The sequence below is a fragment of the Phoca vitulina genome, unplaced genomic scaffold, assembly GCF_004348235.1.
Source record: "Phoca vitulina isolate PV1807 unplaced genomic scaffold, GSC_HSeal_1.0 scaffold20, whole genome shotgun sequence".
Classification (NCBI taxonomy): Eukaryota; Metazoa; Chordata; class Mammalia; order Carnivora; family Phocidae; genus Phoca; species Phoca vitulina.
This window is the reverse complement of record NW_022589723.1, coordinates 40057587-40078705: the sequence shown is the minus strand read 5'-3', so window position 1 is coordinate 40078705 and position 21119 is coordinate 40057587. Positions and strand designations below refer to the sequence as shown.

The 21119-nt window shown below is 56.4% G+C and overlaps 1 protein-coding gene across 6 annotated transcripts in view; it reads right to left on the bottom strand.

Annotated features, from left to right (window-relative positions):
- LINGO1 (leucine rich repeat and Ig domain containing 1) overlaps window positions 1-21119 on the bottom strand; it is a 189437-nt gene that overhangs the window by 167324 nt on the left and 994 nt on the right. For all 6 annotated transcript variants that reach the window (XR_004301049.1, XM_032417929.1, XM_032417926.1 and 3 more), the window contains exon 2: window positions 572-686. The gene's annotated coding sequence lies outside the window, so the exon portion shown is untranslated. The remainder of the gene's footprint in view (window positions 1-571; window positions 687-21119) is intronic.

Genomic DNA, 21119 nt, shown 5'->3' with positions numbered 1-21119 from the left:
CACACAGAGCCAAGGTCACCTGGCTGCCAGTACTTGTCACACGCCCACACCTGGGACTGAGCCTCCTGCCCTGAAGGCGCCCAGATCTGTGCTGACTCCGGCTGGGAGCTCCGGTAAACACACACTGGGGTCTGTGCTGGTGTCTCTTGACAGTTTCTTGGGCCCTGACAGTCTTAATCCCCACGTTCCCTCTCCCTCCTGAAGTCATGCATATATCTGGCCAACAATGTGACCGAACCAAGGACAGATCCCTCCGGCTCACCATCGGTGCCCTCCCGCACCACATGGGAACCCGTTAGCTGGCGCATCCATGAAACCATGTCACTCCAAACATCCCGGGCTGGGGATCTGGCTCTCAGAGCCCTGCCTTCGCAAGGGACAGCAGAAGGTGGCACTGCCACATCAAACCGCCCAGACTTGGCCTCCCGTGGGGCGGGAGAGAGGGGGGAACCCACTCTTCCATGGGAGGCTCTTCCATGGCCTCCCTACAGCCTCTCCCTTGGGGACCCCACACCTGCCTCCATGGCCCCTGCCGCCCCCCTCTGCCCTGCGGAACACGGTGGCCTCTTACCTCAGGTCAGGCAGGCGTTGGGGAAAGGCAAGTGGGTTGGGGTCAGCCTGGGTGTGACTCAGTCGCCCTGTTTGCCTGTAGGCACCGGAGCCTCAGGGGCTGTGGGCACAGGAGGCTGTGGGAGAAAGAGGAGATGAGCTGTCAGCCAGGGCCAGGCCGCAGGGGGCAATTCCAGGGAGCGGGGGGGGGGGGGGGGGGGGGGGGGTGGTTATGCACACAACACACAAGTGGGTCTGATTGCACCTGGCTGGGCGATAAACATACATCACACACACACACACTCCCTCTTGCTGACACACACACGCATGTGCTCTCACTCGTTGGCACGCTCCCACTCGCTTATACACACATATGGTTTCACACAAATACATACACACACTTACTACACTAACTGACACACTGACGTATCACTCACACACTGGCATTTACACACATGTACTCTCACACATACACACACACACACACACTCACGTACCACCAGCTGCAGCAGGTGGGGCCCTGGGAATGGTGGGGTTTCTGGCCCCAAGTTGGGGGTGGGGCTCTGAATATGCTTGCCCACACACTGGCTCTATGATCTTGGGACAATCAAATCTCTGAACCTCACTTCCCTTGTCCATAAAATGGGGATACGGGTGCTCCTGCCTGGTCCACTGGGAAGATAACTAGAGAGAAGGGGCACCCGGCCTGGCGCTCAGTGGTATCCAGCCAGCACCTGGTCCAGGAGGCAGGCCTGGGGGCTGACCCTAGAGAGGGGTGCAGGCAGAGCACCAGGGGGCCTCTCCTGCGGCCTGAGCCTTGGCCTCCTGGTTCCCAAGGACCTGCCCACCCATCCTTTCCTTCTCCACCTCTCCTGATTTATTCCTTCACCAAATATTCTCCAAGGGCAACTTCCATGAGTGGGGAAGGGTACCAGGGGGCTCAGTCTCCTTGGCAAGGCCCCCAGACACAGGCCTCGGGCTGGAAGTCCAAGGAGGCAGCTCTCATGCGTGCCAGCTGTGTGGGCTGGGCTGAGCTCCCTCCTGAGCCCTGGTTTCCTCCACCTCTCAGATGAAGCCCCAAATCCCTTCCTGAGCTGTTGCCAAGAGATGCCCAGCTGATCGGCGCTTCTCAAAGTGTGTGCAGGCACAAGGGGAGTCTAGGTGGTACGCAGACAAATGCTTTTATTTTCATTGTTATGTGTTTATTCTTCCGTGTATCAAAAATAACAATAGCATGAGCACACCGTAGCTGTGACTTCACGGATGTGTGGCTTGGGGAGCGCTGGGAAACCCACCTTCAAATGTGAGTCAACACGAAGGCAAGGATTAGGAAAACAAGAGTACAAGTGGCCTCCAGCGGTGGCTCAAGCCCGTGACAATGGGAGGGAGAGGCGGAGAGCTGGCCTCTCACCTGGCCTGGCTCCCAGCAGCCCTCACAAGGGTCAGCAGCTCCCTTCCTCCCTCGAGGGCCAGGCTGGCTCCTCCTTTCCCTCTTGGTTCCCCACATGGCACCGTCCAGAACAGGCCTAAGTCCCCAGGAGGACTCATGAGGCCTGCCAGATGGAACGAATGGAAGGAAGCATGGGTGGATAGGGTGCGGAGGTGTTGCCGTCATGTGGGCAGAAGACAGCAAAGGCCTCTGGGTCCTTCCCAAGATCAATATTCTGTCAACTCTAAGATGTGAATGGTGGAATTTCTCACCTACATGGTAGGTTAAGATGGAGGGACTCTTTGGAGGCAAGAGACTTCTTGTTTCGTGGGCTGCCAACCTCTCAAAGAATGAGGCAGAGAAATGGGCACTGAGCAGGTTTCTGGGCCCACCGTGGCTTTCTTGACCTGACAACAGAGCTATGCACAGGGTAGATCCCATAACAGGGGACCTGCCTAGCCCCACAGTTAGCCAGCCCCAAACTCTGCCCCCTGCGGCCAGCAAGCCCCAGCGGTGCCTTCCAAAGGTTGCTGTTCCTAAAGGACAAGACAGGACAGAGTGGTGCCAGCCTAGGACAGATGGGTAACCACAGCCTGAGCAGTCCCTCAGGCCTGGGTCCTCCAAGCCAGGCCCTAGCCAGGCAGGGGTGCCCCCAGTGGCTGCGCAAGCTGGCACCAGGTAGACTGGCACAAGCCAGCCAGGCCCAGGCCAACCCGGGCAGCCCTGTTCCTGGTAGGCCTCCACACCACCTGGCTGGTAGCCCTGAGCCCAGTGCCACCTGAGCTTGGCAGGGCAAGCCATTCTGTCAGCGCCACCCCAAGCCCCCCAGCTGCCATATTCCAAGATAAGGAATGGGCCTCCTGCTCCCTCCTCCCCAAACCTTCCTGAAGCTCCCACTCTCCTCAGTGGCATCACAAGGAGTTGCTATGGAAATGGGACCACAGGCAGAGCATGACAATGATTTGGGGCAGGGAGACGCAGTGGGAGCCAGGATCTCTCCTGCGCCCAGGGCCTGCTTGTGTGCCGAGTTCCACGAAGGACGTGAAATCCCGGCTGCTGACCTCACAGCCAAGAGGGGTAAGGAGACCACCACAGAGGTGGGGGGCTTCCCACCTGCCCTCCTGGCTCCTTGCCCATTCAGTGGAGCCCTGGGAGCTGCAGGAATCAGAGGCCTGTGTGTTCAACAGAATTGCCACGTGCCCTGGGGAGGTGAGACTCCTGCAGAAACCGCCACTCCAGGGTGCCGCCCAAGTGGGTTCCATTCTGTGGGGCAGCACCAAGCAGGTGCTGAGCAAACACCACCAACACAGAGGTTGGTACTGGCAGGGGGAGATGGGCAGATGGAGAGAGACAGAGAGACACAGGTATGTGCCCGCTCTGGTCAACGCAGTCATAGGACCACAGAGCTTGAGAGACCCACACCCACTGAGCAGATGGGGAGACTGAGGGCAGAGTCACCCAGCAAGTCAGCCAAAAAGACAAGCCCAGAACCCATGTCTCTTCTTCCGCAGACCTGAACCCTCTACCCAACACCCCCAGCTTTCCATCCATCCATCCATCCATTTGTTCATTCATTCATTCATTTACTCATTCATTCATTCTAGTCTTGGTAAGGGCCTATTTTGTGCTTGATGATTGGAATAAAAAGACGTAAAAGACACCGCTCCTACCTGCCAGGAGCTCAGAGAGGAGACAGGCCATCACGGGCAGAAGGAAGGTGCTGGGACAGAAGTCCAGAGAGCCACGGGAGCCCAGGGAAGGTCTCCTCAGAGACTTCAGTGCCACACTTCTGAGCCATGCTTCAAAGAGACTCTGGATCTCCCTGACTCGTCTCCCAGCTGCTTCCTCAGCCCAGAGCCTCCTGACGGCCCCATACAGAGGCCTCCAGGGTGAGGCAACACTGAGCCCACCTGGGGCCCTCAACACCCGGAGGTGTTCCCCATGAGCACCCCCAGTCTCTAGGAATAAGGACTCATGAGGATAGTGCCTTGCTACACAAAAGGAGCTCCCAGAATGCCATGCCTGCCTGCCCTCCCCCCTCCCCCCGCCAACTGCCCCAGGCTCAGCAGCTTCCTGACTTGTTCCTGCTTTCCCTGGCACCTCCCTCGAGCCAAGCCTTGCCCTGGGCCTGGGGCCCTGCACTGGGCAGAGAACAAGGGAGCCCTAGCCGTCGGTCACTGCCCTTGTGGAACTAAGTCCCAATCTCTCTGTTAGCAACAGGAAAGTTCTCTCCTATGGTGTTTGGGTTTTTTGGCAGGGGGCTAATACTGAGCGGGCAGGAGGGCACACCTCCCAGAGCTCGGCTGTATCCTACATGGGCTGTCCCTCTCAGCAGCTGGTACAGACCCCAGGACCTATTTTACCCAAGTGGAAACCGAGTTCCCAAGAGGTAGCCCCAGGTTGCTCAGCGCTGAGAAGGCAAGATGGGGAACGACGGGTGAGGACAAAGAGAGGCCAGGTCTGGGACCGTGGAAGTGGAAGAAGGAGCTATCTAGGAAGGCTTCCCAGTGGAAGAGGGACTTAGATTTGCTCAGAGACTGCCCTAAGGCTCCCAGCAGGAAATGAGTGTCTCTGAAAAAGAAAACTTGGCCAGGGCATGCCCACCAGCCCACAAGACTTGGGGCTAGGCTAGGAGGGGACTGGGCATGTTTCCCGCCAGCCTCCCAACCCACCGAGGACTGCGATGGCTGCCATCTCACATTCCTAATTACTGCCATCACGGGAAACCAGCTGGGGGTAGAAACACAGTAGAGACACAGAAAGGAGGGGGCGAGCACATGAGAGACAGAGTGACCACGACTCCAAAGCCAGACAGACAGACAGAAAGGCAGTGACGGAAAAGAAAGGACAGACGGGCCATCCCTCCCTCCCCCAGAGCCGGTGCTGCAGCTGCCAGGAGAAGCCTGCAAACTGGAGCTTTGCAAAGATTTTTCAGCAATAAAATTCTTATTTGAAATGAAATCTTATGCAGTGGGGGAAGGCTTTCTATGCCAGACATTAAATCCAGAAGCCATAAAGTGAAAATTTGATAAATCCAAGTACATAAACACGTAAAACATCTGTATGGCAAAAGACACTATAAGCAAGTTAAAAGGCAAGTGAGACACTGGAAGAAAACATCACTAATATACAAAGAGCCGCCACAAATCAATAAGAAAAAAGACAAAAGAAGAGAAATTGGCAGTGAAATAGAAATCCGCAGAGGAAGAACTCAATTGGCCAATAAATGCATGAAAAGATGTTCTATCTCTCTAGCAATCAGGGAAATGCAAATGAAAATGACATGATACCATTTTTTGCCCATCAGATCGGGAAAAATTAAAATGATTGATAACAACCAGTGCTGGCAAGGATGTAGGGAAATGAGCACTCATCGACCATTGGAGAGAGGGGGAATTGGCTCAACCTTTGGAAGGGTAATTTGGTGATATCGAAGAACGCTTTAAACCCACATACCCTACAAACTAGTAATCCCGTTTCTAGGAGCTTCTGCTACAGAAACCATACCAGAGACAGTCACATATAAACACTCAAGGATGCTCACAGCAGTATCGCTGGTAAGAATAAAAAAGAAATTGGAAATTACCTCAGTGCTTATTGATAAGGGAATGTTCATATAAAATACAGCACATCTATACTCTGGAATACTCTGCAGCCATTTGACAGAAAGAGGCATATCTATGTATAACAATATGAAAAAAACAAGCTGTACAATGCTATTTCAGAATGAGCCCATTTTTATAAATAGCAATTTGTTGGTATATGGCCCAACAATACCCAGATGTTACAGCGAACACCTCCTAGCAGGGGATGAAGGAGCTGCCACGGGCTCCTACCCACAAGCGTGTTGTTGGATTTTCTTTTGTAATCAGAAAAACAAAATCAATAAAGAGTTAATGGGTTTTTCTTTTAAGTCCTGCCTGAACCCTCGTATAAAATGCAGATCTAAGCAGCCGTGCTGTGGTGGGAAGGGAAGGGGCCTATCTGGTTCCCACTGCCTCCAAAGCCCCCAGGCACCTTCCTGCACACCGGGGCTCTGGAACCAGTTTGAGAACCTATGCTGGAGAATGTGGAGCCCATATCCCCGCCCCCCAAACCAAGGCTGACAGGGCAGAAGGTTACCCAAGGTCACACAGACAATCCCGACTGTCTGGGGCTAACGCCAGGGCCGCTGGCTCCTCAGCAGGGCTCTGGCCCTCCGGGGCTAGCGTGGGAGGTTTCCCTGGGTGTCCAGAAAACCCTGGGGTATCACACTGTTGGGAAACCCTAAGCTGAGGCTCAGGGGGAGACCGGAGGTAAGGGCAACATGGAAGTGTCTTTGCAAAAAACTCGAGGGGAGGGATCTCTGAGGCTCAGCTCTAGGCTCTTACAGGGTTCTCTGTACAAAGAAAAAGGACGGGCGAGCCCATGGGCCCACCAGGAGAGGGGCCTGGTGTGTGCAGGTGTGCAGTGCTCACGGGGGGGGCTCAGGTGGCCTGTGGAGATGAACTGTGGAGGGTGTGTGTGTAGTCATGTCTGCATTTAGAGTCAGTGGGATTGCGTGTGTGTGTGTGTGTGTGTGTGTGTCAGGGTACGTGGGCAGCCAACAGACCGGCAGACAGACCAGGAGCAGGTGGGAAACAGCAGAGCCCCATCCCCAGCTGGCCCTCAGCCTCATGCCTGACCCAGTGCCTCCCAGCGCTCCCCTACCCTCTGCAGACTGGGCCATCTGCCACCTTGACAGAGACGGGCCTCGAAAACTCTGCACTTGTCGCTTCCTTTGCAGGGATGCCTTCCCTCCCTGACCAGTCCCCAGTGTCCTCCAAGAAGCCTCTCCCAACAGGCTGAGGTGGGAGCACCTCTGTCCTGCCCTGACCGCCCCCCCCCAAACTGTGAGTGCTGACGGACATGACTTCCCGGGGCAGGGGGTGGGTCCTGCTCTTCCCTGCACCCAGAGCCCAGCACAGGCCTGGCACCGACAAGACATCAAGGACTGATGTTTGTGGAAAGAACAAGTGGGTGATCACAGCGCTCGACCCCAGCCAGGCACAGAGTGGCATCTTCACGGGGTCGGAGCAGAAAGAAGACTGGGGACTGAGATGCCTGGTGCCCTGCCCTAGGTCAGCATGAGAGGTGACATTATCCAAGTCACATGGAGAATGATTAAAGCAGGAGTTTCTAACTGGGGTCCCCAGGGAGAGGCGACTTAGGAGTCTGGGAGCCTTGAAACGGCACCAAACTAGATGTGAATTTATGCACGTGGTTGGGGGAGAAGGAGCAAACCTCCTTCAGGTGGAGGGCAGGGCTGCCTGGGGAGGGGTGAGTTCCTCATCACCGAGGGGTGTGGGCACAGGCTGGACCAGGCGAGGTCACAGTGGGTGAATGGACTCTCTGGGCCTTGGCTCCTCCTATCTTACAGCCCAGGGCTACACAAGGCATCCTTGTGAGTCCACACTGATGTGAAAGGAAGTGCCAAGGTCACGCAGGGGTGAGGCTCCAGACTACAGAGCTGAGTGTACAGTCCTCCCACCTGGTGGTGGCCTGAGTCCCTCTTCCCTCCTTGGATAGGGGACAGGCTTCCCTGACTGCCCCATACTGCTAACTAGGCCTGCAGAGCCCAAGCCCTTCTTGGGTGCCCCCGTCACCATCTCCCACATGACGGTGACCCTACAAAGGACAGGAGCGAGAGGTTTCATTATGAGCCTGGCCTGGGGCCAAAGGAGCCCAGGGGCCGGACGGAAACACTGAGCAGGGTTGGCAGCCAGGCCAAGGCCACACAAGCTCTTGGGGCCCCCCAAACTCACTCTGACCCCTCAGGGGCCTCTCTCCGACTGGCCTGGGGAAACTGAGGCACAGATAGAGCCCTCTGCCTGGGTCACACCAGGAGTTGATGGCAGAACTGGGCCAGGATCCCGGGCTTGCTGCCCCTAGCTGGGCTCACTCTGGGAATAAGTGTACCTTGGCCCCCTCAGGCAACTCAGTGCACACCTCAGCACCCCACAATCCTGCCAGAAAGAGGCAACTGGCACTGGGGCTCCAACCCACTGACTCAAACGCAGGCCTCAAGTGTCCCCCAGATCCAGCCACCCTGAGCCTCGGTCTCCTCCTAAAACAAGGTACAAAAACCCTCCTCCTGCTCCCATTGTGAGGTTATGCCAGCATGGATGTATAGTGTGCTTGCCGTGAGCCCTCCTGGCCACCCCATCTGGGCCTCAGTTTCCCCAGCTCTAAGTGAGAAGGTTGCCCTAAGTTATTGCCCAGGTCCCAGAGCCTCCCAGGTGCCCAGCCCACACGTGCATCAGTAGGGAGACCAGGGCCTGCCCTTGGGAGCTCCCTGCTGCTTGGTGGATGACAGCTCAGGCTGGCCGTGGAGCGAGTGAGAAAGCGCCCATCGCAGGGCTCCCACACCATGCCTTCACACTGCCAGTCTCCACCCCTCCCGACTGCTCCACTCGTTACCTGCCTGTCCCCTTCAGGCACTAGGTTTGTACCCCTGTTCCAAAGGCCAGAAGAGGCTCAAAAATGGAAAACCCAGTGGGAGCCAGGCAGCGATCAAGGAAGGCTTCCTGGAAGAGACAGGACAAAGTGGGTCAAGTTCACACGGGGCCTTGAATACCCAGATGAGGAATCCAGACCCTGAGGAGCCCCTGGCAGTTCCATAGGTACCTCCCCGACCCCAGCCCAGGCCGGCCTCAGTACTATGTCTCCTGCCCAGGGCTGAAGGGGAGAGGGGAGAGGGGACTGGGCACGAGCCCCCCCTCAACTCCTTGGTGCTGTGTCTTCTGCCAAGGGCTGAAGGCGAGCTGCCCCCCCCCCCGCCCCCTCCATAGCCATGGACTGTGACTCCATCCGAGAGAAATGAGTCCTGGTTGGTGATGCCTGCAGGCGCTGGGGCCTCACTGCGGACAGTTTTCTGCCGGTGAGTGCCGTGTGGCCAGGGAGGGCTCCCCAACAGATTAAGAGCAATGCCTCGGACTCATTCCTATTCGGGTCGGCTGCCGGCTTCAGCATGGCTGAGAGACACGAGGGCAGAGGCAGCCCTCCGAGAATGCCCAGTGATGATTCCTCTCCGAGTCCAATCTATTTTCTATCATTAATGCCTTTGAAAAGCCCCACACGCTCTGCAAACAGGGAAGGAGCACGGGGCTCGGCAGGGCAGGGCAGGGGAGGGGAGGGGAGGAGGTTCTGGAGGCAGAGGAGAGCTCCGCAGAGGTGGTGGGGGCAGCCAGCTGGGTGGGGGGCTTGAGACCCGGGTTCAATCCCCACCCTGTCTGCACCTGCCTACTGAACCCTGGGGCAAACCCGTCCGATCCCTGGCAGTGGGAACTGGCCACCTGCTCTGCCACCTCAGGGGATGGTTTCTAAGGTCACCTGAGAGGTCAGAGGTCAGCAGGCTCCATACACTGTAAAGGGTCTTGAGGAACCGAGAGCCAGGCAAACCTGACTGACTATGGCAGCAAAGGACTATGAACTGGGGTTCCCTATCCTGGGGGCCCCTCACACCCCAGGGTCCAGGGAAGGCCTCGGGTGCCTCTTGCCACAGCACAAGCAGAGGAGAGAAGCAGCAGGAATTCGGGTCCCCTAGCTTGTCTGTCTCAAAATTGCACTGCCATCCTCCCTTTCCCCTCCGCTCAGCAAGACCAGCCTCGCAGTTGGCATCCCCTCCTCCCCACCCCTACTGTGGAGGCAAAGGGATCATCCCCACATGTCCTCGGCTCTGAACACGTCCAGGGCTCGCCCTCACCCTTGGGATCATGTCCAAACTCCCCACCCCCACGGAAAGCTCTTCCAGGCAACTTGGGCCCAACCGTGGAGCCTCACCTCCTCCGCGGCCTGACCCCACCCTCAGCTCCAGTGCTCGCCACCCCTCATCTTCGCACAGGCTTTTCCTATCTGGAATTCCCTCCTCCTTGGCCTCAGGCCACCTGTCACACTCCTTCCCCTCTTCACAATGTAGCCCAGGACCTCCTCTGGGCGGCTTGTCCCGACCCCCCCCCCACCCCGCCCTGCTGAGTACCCAGTAGCAGCCTGCGTGAGGACTCAGTAATGCAGCAAATAGGCTTGTCTGGCGGATCCTCTCCAATCAGCGAGCTCCTGTGGCCAGGGGATGCATCTGACCCATCCCGGTGCAGCCCCAGTGCTTGCAAAGCGCCTGGCCCACGGTAGAGCAGTCCACTGATCTTAACTGAGCGCCTACTATGTGTCAGGCTCTGGGCTGGGTGCTGGGGATGTGGCAGCAAAGACGGAGCTAGTCCTGGTCCTCGAGTTGCTTGCGGGGGATGTACTCCAGAATGTCTGTTGAATGAATGAACGGACATAGGACCACCTTCTAAATGGGGAAACTGAGGACCAGAAAGGCAAAAGGCCCTCTCCAAGGGTGCTTCTGCTTCCCCGCCCACATCTCTCTACTCCATTTCTCTCCCAGAATCTTCTTAGCAGCCATGAGGAGGAACTCAAAACGAAAGGTTAGGAAAAAAAAAAAGAAGAAGAAAATGTGGTGGATTTTCCCCCTTTCTCCATAATGTAAAGAAAATTGCTTTTGCCAACTATCGCAGCTTAAAAGCAATTAGAGTTTTTGGAGGGGACTCTGGGCACAAGCAGAAGCGACAGAGTGAGCGCCGGGCACAGAATTTTTCCAGCATTCGTTTATATCAAGCAAAAGGGAAAAAAGGTGTTAAAAGCAGCAATTTCCTCAGCAGAGATGGTGGAGATAAAATATTTACAGCCTCCAAGGGAGGGGCTTGGGAGGGGCAAGGGACCCCCGGCTCCCCACTCTCACTCCACGCTCTGGGAAGCCGGGAAAGGGACAGCAAAGAACAGAGACAGGCAAAGATGAACCACCTCCTAGGCCTATACTGATAGGGGCTCAGAACAAGGGGAGAAGCCTCCAGACGCCCTCTGCTCTCTCACCCCTTCCCCACTGCCCATGACCCATGGCCACTAACCGGCCCCCGCCACCCAAGAGCCATCCCTTCAAGCCTCAGACCTGGCCCTGCTCAAAATCGGGAGAACTCAGCACTGGAGGCCTGCACAACCCAGGCCCCCCACGCTCACCTCCACATGCTGAAGGCGTGGCATGCTGCCCTGTTTCTGAGGAGCCTCGCTCTGTCCCACCTCCAGGCCTTTGCTCATCAGGGACCATAGGAATGTGTACCATTCCCCTGAAGGGGAGTTAAGGCAGGTTTGAGGATACAGACCCAGAGCCAAGGACATACAGCTCTAGGCACAATGCTGGACTCCCCACCAGGCCTCTCCTCTGAACCACCCCTTCCTCACCCGGGCCTTTCACCTGACCCTTGGCCTCCACTCTCCAAATACAGAGCAGCCACCAGAGGTCCTTCCTGAAACCTTAACTGCCCTCCTCCCAGCAGCAGCACAGACCTCTGCTCATTCCTAGGTTCAAAAGCCAGCTCCCTTACTCACTCGCTGTGTGATCTCTGCAAGTCCCTCAACCTCTCTGAGCCTCAGCTCCCTTATCTGTTAAACGGGAATAGTGACAGTACATCTCTCATGGGGTTGTTTCTAGGATTAAGTGAGGTAAGGTATGTAAGGCACTGTGACCAACAGTTGGTGTTCAATGAACTCAGCCCTGTCCTACTTCACACTCAGTCCTCAAACGTGCCTCCCCAGGCCTCAGGATGGCCCACGTATATGCACACAGGTTCCCCCACCGCCTTGCAGTCACCTGATAAATGCACAGAAGGCACACACCAGCTAGGAGCAAAGAGTGTGGGAGGCTCTCAAGGGCTTTGCATACACCCGGGAAGCCCAATCCCTCAGCACAACATCAGGGAGCCTCTCACTTCGCTTGGCTAGGAAGGATTCCTCCCAAGAACAGCGGTAAGCCTCAACCAGAACCCTTAGCAGGTGGAGGAGGTGATAGGAGGCTTAGCCTCCCCTCCAGCTGGTGGCTGCAACCCAGCCCTCAGCCAACCCCCAAGCCCCATTGGCCAAAGGCAAACACCAAGGCCCAGGGAACAACTGTTAGTGGTGTAGCCAAGAGCAGAAACCAGGTCCCAAAGACAGTGTGGTCCAGCAAAGCCCGGTAGTTCTAGCCTCAAATCCCAGTCTCATCAGTGACCAGCTAGGTGACTCTCTAAGCCTCGGTTTCCTCATCTGTAAAATGGAGTCCATGACCTTCACCTTGCAGGGCAGTTGTGTGCATTAATAAAAGTAACGTTCTTCTGTGCCCTGCCTCGATTCCAGCATATAGTTAGTGTGGGAACGTATGGTGGTGTGCTCGCCCTATCCCTACAGCGCTGGGAGAGCAGAGGAACGGGCTGGGGGGAGGGGCGGCAAGGACCTGCCCTCTTTCCTCTGACCCTTCCCAGCCCGCTTTCCACCCCCAGGGGCTGAAGGTCCAGCCACAGACAGGCTAACACCCAGCCCATACCCTGCCCTCCTTGCCTCACTCTTGGGGCAGAAGGGGCCCATTACCTGCCTCATTGTACCAGGAGGAGTGGTGACATCATCCAGATCATACAGGCCCCAACCAGCCACTCATTCAAGGTTGGGTTGTTTTCCTCTCCTTCCCCAACTGCAGAGAATACACAGGCTTGATGCAGGGTCTGGAAGCACCATAGGACCATAGACCACAGATCAGAAAGTGTTTTGATGTCTCTATCTCTTCCTTTCCCTCAGGTCACCTCTCTCCCAAGGGCCTCTCCTGCCCCACTTCCTGTCCTCGAGAAATAAGCCCAACCAACTGTAAGCCTGGCACTATTCAGGGCTTTCCTCATTGCGGGGGCAAAGATGGGAGAACAGCAGGCCAGTCCCAGCCCTGGACGGCCGAACCTCAGGACACCCCATTAAAGCCTTCTTCCTGATCTGCACACCCATTCTCCCCACTAGTAAGTAACTAGGTGTGCGTGAATGTGTGTGTGTGTGCACATACACACACAGGGAGGCAGGCCCTAATGGGGGAACCTGGGCCCACCCCAGGGATGACTGACAGCCCTTTCCCAGCTGGGCCTGCCTCCTCCCCTTTGAACACTGGGGAACACTGGTCTGTCTGAATCACAAGCCCAGCTGGACCAGAAGCAGGGGTTCCTGGGACTGAGAAGCCAGACACCAGACTATCACCAAGGCTCTACAATGCTTTTAACTGTGGGCCCTGAGACAAGGATAACCACTCCCTGTGCCTCAGTTTCCCTTCCTGAAACCCATAACAAAAATGAGATCATCTCCGGGGCTGCCTTCTAGTTCCAACTTTCTCCAATTCCATACCCGAGACCTCGGTGACCCTCACAAAATCAAGAGATACTAAGTCACTAACAGCAGAACAAGGAGTCCCAAGCATGTGTGGGTGCTGGGGGCAGGATCCCCTGACCCCAAGGAGACAAGAAAACCCAGGGAGACCCGCACCTGCCCTAAGCTGGCAGAAGACACCCATTCTATACGAGTCTCCCCAGGGAAGGACTGGGCCCAGGCTGGAGAGCAGGAGAGTGAAGGACGGCTCCTCCGTATGGCTAGAGGCTACCAGGGCTCTCCCCCTTTTCAGCACACATGCCAGGAGCTCACCCCTCTGGTGCCTCACTTCCCATCTGTTCTGAAGAGATATAGTCTTTAGCCCAGCCCAGATCTCAGGCTCAGCCCCAAGCCCCTGACACACACACCCCAGTTCCCTCAAAACCCCCCGAGAGTCCAGACTGGGATCCTAAACTCTCCTACCAGGCCAGCCCTCCCCTTGCCTTCCCCACTGCCCCCCAAGGTGGCTAGTGGGGGGCAGCCCCGCTTCTTGTGCCAGCAGAAGCTCCCCTCGCTTGCATGGCTAGAGCCTGATAACATTCTCCTAAATTAAACAATAAACAAGAAGTTGTTTTAAATTTTCCTGACGCTGCAGTTCCTGATTAATCCCCGCAGCAAACAAAAGGAAGAGAGCAGATTAACCTAAAAGACAGTCACTTCCTGTTTCCTGGCAGAACCCCCAGCCTGAGCCAAAGGAACCCCCCCCCAAAGACTGGGATCCTGCTCCAGCCACCGGCCCAGCTCCAGACCACCAACGCCCTCCCCCTCCCCTTCGAGACTCTGCCAGTCCAGGGCTGACACCTGTGGCCACCTCCTAGGTCCCACCTCTCCTCCCTTCCCCCTCTCTGCTCTGTGACCTTGGACAGGCCAGGTTACCTCTCAGGGTTCAGTCTCCTCATCTGTCAGCATCCTCATCTCTCAAGAATAAAATGAAAAGGAATATATGACCACTTGAGGTTCAACAGAAATTTTCTCTTATTTTTTAGAGATGGATGCTGAAATATTTAGGGGTGAAATGGCATGACGTCTATAATTTACTTTAAAATACTCTGGGGGAGAAAAGATAAGGCAAAATGTGGCAAAATGTCAACAATTGTTAAATCTAGGTGATGCTATACACGGTTTCCTATTCTAGTCTCTCTACCTTTCTGTATGTTTGAAAATGTTGCTAAGAAAAAGTTTAAAAAAAAAAAAAAGCCTTGGTACCCTGAGCCAGGAGCCCCACAAACAATGCCCCATGCTCCTGGCAGCTAGGTCTCTCAAGTAGGTTAAACATCCCCCCTGCCAGCTCCTTTATGTGGTTTCCCTAGAAATCGCTTTTGCACGAATTCCACTGAGTCCTAACTCCACACTGAGAAGCCTTAGCACATTCAGGAGCCAGACATAGCACTTGAGTGAGACAACTTTTGTCTTCCAACCAACCTGCCCCTCCCACCCACCATCTCGCTCTCCCTTCTGCAGAGCAGCCCTGGGCTGGGGACTGTGGTGCTGGCTCCATCCCCAAGTAGCCACCACCCTCTGGGAGCCTCAGAACGCCCCCACCCATTAAGCACAAATGAGGACAAGTCAACAACTGCCTGGCTATCTCACTCCAAGGCACAGTGTTACCCCACAGACCTGAGATCCCCATTTAACAGATAGGAAAGCTGAGACCCAGGGCCAGTTGAGACTGGAGGCAGAACATAGAAGGTGGGGACAGAGGGAGGCGAGAGTGAGCAAAAGCTCCCTGCTCGCCCCAATCTCCCCTTCTCCCTAACCCTCTATCCCAACCCTGGCAGCTCCAATCTGAGAGAGGGTGGCCTGCACCTCCTTTCCTCTGGCTCTCGTTTATGGAGCTTCCTGGTCAGGAGTCAATGGCCGTGATCACAGTCTCCCAGCCAGGCCCAGCTGACCCATACAAACACTGGCTAGGCCCCCCTCCACCCTTTGATAATGGAAGAGTTATCAGTACCCCCAAATAATCAATCACTAATTGCTGAATGCCCTGCAATTCACTAGGTACAGTTACGTGTGGGCCAACGACTAGGTGCCCCCGCCCCAGCCTAATGGAGCCTCCAGGAACAAGGAAGGCCATGTCTGTGGTGAGCACCTCAGCAGAAAAGCCGCCCGTAACTCAGGTGCTTTTCAAGTAGATGTCCTGGGCCTCGCCCGCATCCCCAGGCCCGAGAGGCAGGAGGAAGTGGCACTAGCCACAGGGACCCTGAGGGCTGCCCCTCATGCCTCTCTGAACCCATCTGGCCCCAGGTGCCTGGACATGCTAGGTACCCAGGATGGATAAACCTGGTCCCTGCCACCAAGGCATTCCCAGGCCATGAAGAGAGATAAACCACCATGGCTCAGAGGCCGCCATACACTAGGCCTTGCACACAGTAGGTTCACAGTTCTGAGGAAAAAGCAACTACATCTAGGTCGGGGCTTGAAATACGGCATGTGGGCTGAGTATTAAACAGTGGGAGGGATCCACATGGGCAGAGGTGGAGGAAGGCACCAGGTGGAGGGGACAGCACAGCCAAACCCTAGAGAAAGAAAAAAGCCACAACATGTGGGAAAGGGACAGTGAGTGGCATTTGGCTGGCACCTGAGTGCACACAGGGGACCAGAGGGAGATGGCTGGAGCAGAGGCTCGGACCCTGTGCAAGGCACTGAGGAGTCCGGTGGCCAGCCTGAAGGCAACAGGGAGCGCTCGAGGGCACTGAGTGGGAGCGTGACAGCCAGCGTGGGCTTGGGAGACCGTCAAGGAATACTTACTACTGAGTGAGGGCTGCACACCCCAAGAGGTCAGGGGCTGGTCTGACTCATCTCTGTCCCCGGCGCAGCTAGCACAGCCAGGCCCAGAAGAGGCGCCCACGAGTGAGCCACTGACTGATTCCAGGACCAGCAGCTGTAGGGCTGGGGACTCCTGGGCTTGCAGCTGTGGAATAGCATGCTTGGATAAAAATATGTATTTAGAGTTGAGCCTCTAAAACAGTGTTGTGAGGCAGGCGCAGAAATAACTATCTTTACAGAGAGGGAAGCTGAGGCTCAAAGAGGGCCAGACACTGACCTGGCCGAGATCACACAGCTGGTCAGGGGCAGAGCCCAGTGTCCTCCCCACCCTCCCCAGAAGGCAGAGCCCTGCCGGCCAGGACATGGCCCAGGGCTGTCCAGGTGGTGAAGGCCCCCTCCTCCCTCCTCCCGACCCCCACCCTCACCCCCACCAGGCCAGCAGGGCAGACAGAGAAACGCTGCCCCACTGAGTGTCACCCATACCAACCGCAGCTAGGACTGGCTGCTTGTCACCATGACGGCCTGTCCCTGTATCTGTAAGGAAGATAGGGCTGGGTGGAGAATCTTTAGGACTCCCAAGCTTGATCTAGACAGGCCTTGTCGAAGACAGACCCACTTCTCCGCAGCCTCTACCCCCAAGGTTTGGGAAGAATGCCCATGGAGCAAGCGTCTGGACCAAGTGTCCGCCCAGCTCACTGTACAACTCTGGGAATCACTTCCCAGTTCCTTCATCTGCAAAACGGGGTAGGCTCTCTGCCTTCTTTACAGAACTGCCATGAGGTCTAGATGAGGGAAGGAGCAGAAAAACTTACAGAAAATTATAAAGCAAATTTTGTTCTGGAAAATAATAATAATAAGTTCCTCTCTACTTCAGTCTAGATATTGATACTCTGACAAGACTCATTTCCCTCTCCCAGCAGAGAACAAAAATGAACGCCATTTACTGAGATTCTTGCATGCATCAGGCTAGTGTGTGCTTTACGTGCGTTACTTCAAAGTATGCCAATGACACCCCAACAATATAGGTATCATTCTCCCACGTTACAGATGAGGAAACTGAGGCTCAGAAAAGTGAAGGGCCTTGCCTGAGCTCACCTAGCTCAGAAGCAGCTGAGCCAGGATTCAAACCCAGATCCAGATGGCATCCACGCCCAGGCCCTTTTGATCAACCAGGCTGATTCAAGGGACTCGTTTCCACACCCCCCAAATCTTAGAGCTACAGAATCAGTGCTCAGGGTGAGGCCACACGTCACACACACATACTCTGCTGAGACCTGAAGCTCCAGCATCAGATGCCCTGTAGCACCCCATGGCCCGCAGACCGCCGGGCCGTCCGAGCTGGGTGGGGCGTGGAGGGTGGCTGGCATAGCTGGCCTGGAGCTAACTGGATCAGTCCTGGGCATGAAGCCGCCTGCCCAGCCGCCCTGGCAGATGGGTGCTAGAACTGGGCCATCCGCCAAGACCCAACCTCCATGTCCAAACCAACCTGGACACTGAGGTTCCATTTTGGCCTCCTCCCACCCTGACCCTGATGGCTGGCAGTGCCCACATAGATCCAGAAGGCCAGGATGGCAGCCGCTCACCCTCCTTCAGCGGCTGGCATCTCCCCTGATGTGGCCATATGGCCCCATATGCTCCCTGACGGCTGGACTGCCGAAGCCACCGCCTGAGGACGTCCTCTGCGGAGGCCTTGAGGCCCTGGCCACGCCACCCACCCCTGCCCAGCAGGCCACAGGCCCAGCCAGGAAAGCCCCAAGCAGGAACACCCTGCCCCCAACTTGTTCTGTGACCTCATTCAAGTCACCACCCCTCCCTGGGCCTCAACCTCTTCCTCTGTCCAATAGCAGTGGACCAGCCCTCTACCCCTTCTCTTTGTATCCCTCTTCCAAGGTCACAAACTTCCACCCAAATTCACCTCAGGTCCCCAGGCAAACAAACTCATCCGTTTTACAGACATAGAAACAGAGGTGCGAGGGATCTCAGGGACTTGTTAGAGTGCACACAGTGGGAGGGCCAGTAGTAAGGGCTGCATCCTGTGAGTCCTGGACATCTGCCACCTCCCTATGCCCAGGTGGTGAGAATGGTGATACACCCGAGGCCCGGCCCTACTCTGGATGGATGGCCTCCATTGCCCCACCCGGCTCCTTCCCCAGGCCAAATCTCTCCATCCTCCTGGGTTCAGAAACTAGGCCTGGCCCCTGGGCCATCCTCAGAAGGCGGACAAGGGGCCTGTCTCCGCTGTTGCTCTCACCACCAGCCTGGATTCCCACGCAGCCTCAGGACCTCCTCCCTGCCTCTGGCTCTCCGGGCCAAGCCCTCCCACAACCACCAGAGGGAGCGGTTTAAATTGCAAATCTGCTCGCATCCCTCCAGAACTTCCACCCTGCAATCCCTGCATACGGAACCAGCCCACACTTCTCAGCTGGGCACTCAAGATCCTCCTCTGTCTTGTGCCAACCTGCTCTGGGCCTGCTGGGCCCCTGCATGAACTAGTCCATTGCAAACATGCTCCACCCATGCCTGGTGCTTCCCACCGCCATGCCTTTGCTAACACTGTGCCATCTGCCTGGAAAGCCCTCCCTTGTTCATGCTCTCCATTCACTCATGTATCCAACATATTCACAGAGCTTCCACCAAGTGCCAGAAACATTTGAGCAGGTCAAAATGCACCAGCCGTCCAGTCCACCTGAAACAACCCGCTGCCGACCCCCATCTCACGTCCCTCTGCAAGCTGCCCAGCCCACTCTGCCTCATAGCCAGGGGTGTGGGTGGATACCTGTGTCCCCTTTCAGAGCCCACCCAGGGAGGGACCCAGGCTTGTCATCAGAATCCCCAGTACTCAGCCCAGGCCTCAAACCAGGAGATGCCACCAAATGTGGAGCAAGCCCCCACTGTAGGACTCTACGCAATGAGGAGCAAGGCCAAGGCATGGTTCTCGGGAGCAGATGTCTGAGCCCCAGAAGCCTGTGGAGGAGACTCTGGTTGGCCAGAGTGGTCCCCAGTTCCCCCCAAAGGAGTCTTGAGTGGTCAGGGGTAACCTTTCCCCCTCAAGTCACCCCAAGACCCAGCCTACCCAACAACTTATCACTGAATTTGTTAGAATATAATACCTTTCTAATTTAAAACACACCCATGGCAGAGTCAGGGACTGGCTGGAGAGGGAAAGGAGGGACCGCACTGGTCAGGAGGTTTGCGGGGGAGTGGCTCTTCCTAAGGCAGGCAGTGAGTAGGGACCGGGAGCACTTGGCTGGGATTCACACCCCTGATAGCACATACCGAGGGCCAAAGAGGTACCCTGTTCTCTCCTTCCCCATGGCTCGTGACCCCAAATGGCAGGCTCAGCCTGCTGGAGTCCTTTGGTGGGAAGGGGCCAGAAGAGCCAGGCAAGGGACTAAAGTGAGCCTGGATAGCAGGGGTGGGACCAAGCAGGCACCTGGCCATGCTCCAGCCACCTGAGAGTCAACCAGAGCACCAGTCAACACGCAGGAAGGCAAAAGTCCAGAGCTCAGGGAGCCACAGGGAGATGGAGAGGGGGAGAGAGAGACAAGAGAAACAATGGGTAAGAAAGGCCACGGAGAGCAGGTCAGAAAGGGATGAGGAGAGGCAGGGAGAGGCTGCCGGAGCATGAAGCCAGCAAAGAGGCCGAAGGAGCCACCACAGGATGCAATAGCACCCCCAACCCCAGGAGGAGCTTTGGTCACTCCTGGGCAACAGCTCTCCCTGCCCCAGAGAGCTCTAAGGACCAAAGTGGCCCTGGGGATGAGTCCAGGCTGCCATCAGGTCAGCATGTGGAGGGCGGGAGAGGGCTCAGAGAAGCCTGACTGGGGCTGAGAGCTACTCTAGCTTCCTGTACCTCAGGTGGGCCACCCGGGGAAGAAGTGGTCCCAATAGCCACCAGACTCCATTTCCCCCCAGTGCACATTTAGACGTCTGCGTGGAACCCATTTCCCTGAGGGTGAGCTCTCTGGCCCAGATGGGGCTCTAGAATGGAGATCTCAGGACAGTGGGAAGGATTCCAGGGCCCATGCAAGAGGACAAGGCCAGGGCCTAGCCTACAGGGCCAAGCTGGGCTGGGAAAACCCCTCTGATCCCCAGAACAATACAGACATCCCAGTGTTGAGGATTACAGGAATCAGGTTTGCAAAGCATGAGGTAGAGCACAGGTAGACTCTGGCCCCAAATCTAAGAAGCAAAGGTTAATGAAGCTGGGGTCAAGAGGTGCCGAAAGTCAAGCCAGTGAGAACCAGGCTAAGAGTGGCTGTGCCCACCTTCTTGCCCATCTGGGGAGGGTGCTGGTCCCAGCCAGCAGGACAGCTGCCCTGGGAGACTCTCCAGCAGCAAGCAGCCAGAGCCCCACCCCACCTCACGGAAGACCAGGTTAAAGGCTACCTTCCCAGTGGAAAGAGGCTGCCCTGAGACTGGAGTTCTCCTAGCTCCATCTCTGCCTCAAAACCCTCCTCTGTGAAATGGAGTGGCAGTGTGCCCATAGGCCTTGCATTCTCACAAGGTGGCTGATAAGATTCCAGAAGGATAATGAACTGGAAGCAAAGTTTAAGCCTGAAAGCTGGTCAAACAAAATAATACCATCGCCCAGAGAGCCAGGTAGATACTGGTCCAGCATCACACTCCTCCAGCTAACATGTAGGCTAAGCACAAGACTTCTGACCCCCACGGGCTCACACACTGAGTGCCAGGAGAGAGACTGCCGGGGAACCCAGCTGCTCCGGCCCAGAAGCCCAAGCTGGAAGGACGGATTCAAGGAGCAATCAGAGAAGACTTCCTAGAGGAGGAAGAACTGCTCTGGAAGCAAGGAGGATTTGTACAGGGGAAGTCCTGACCTCTGACCCTTCCTTGGGCCTCTCACTGGGGTGGGGGAGGGGGGTACACACGTGGTTCCTCCCTCTCAGGGGCACCATCTGGGGCCACATCTTCTCATCCTATCCTCTGCAGGGGCAGGGCTGCCATTTGGGGAGGGAGCCTAGGAAGTTCCCTGAGGCAGCCAGCAACGGGACAGGAGTGTGGAAGGAGGCTCAAGAAGCGGGGTGGGGGGCACAGCACAGGCACAACCCCGATACATAGTAAAGCACACAGGAGCACGGCTCCAAGCAAAGCAGGCATGGGGCCGGGGGGGGGGGGGGGGGGGGGGGGG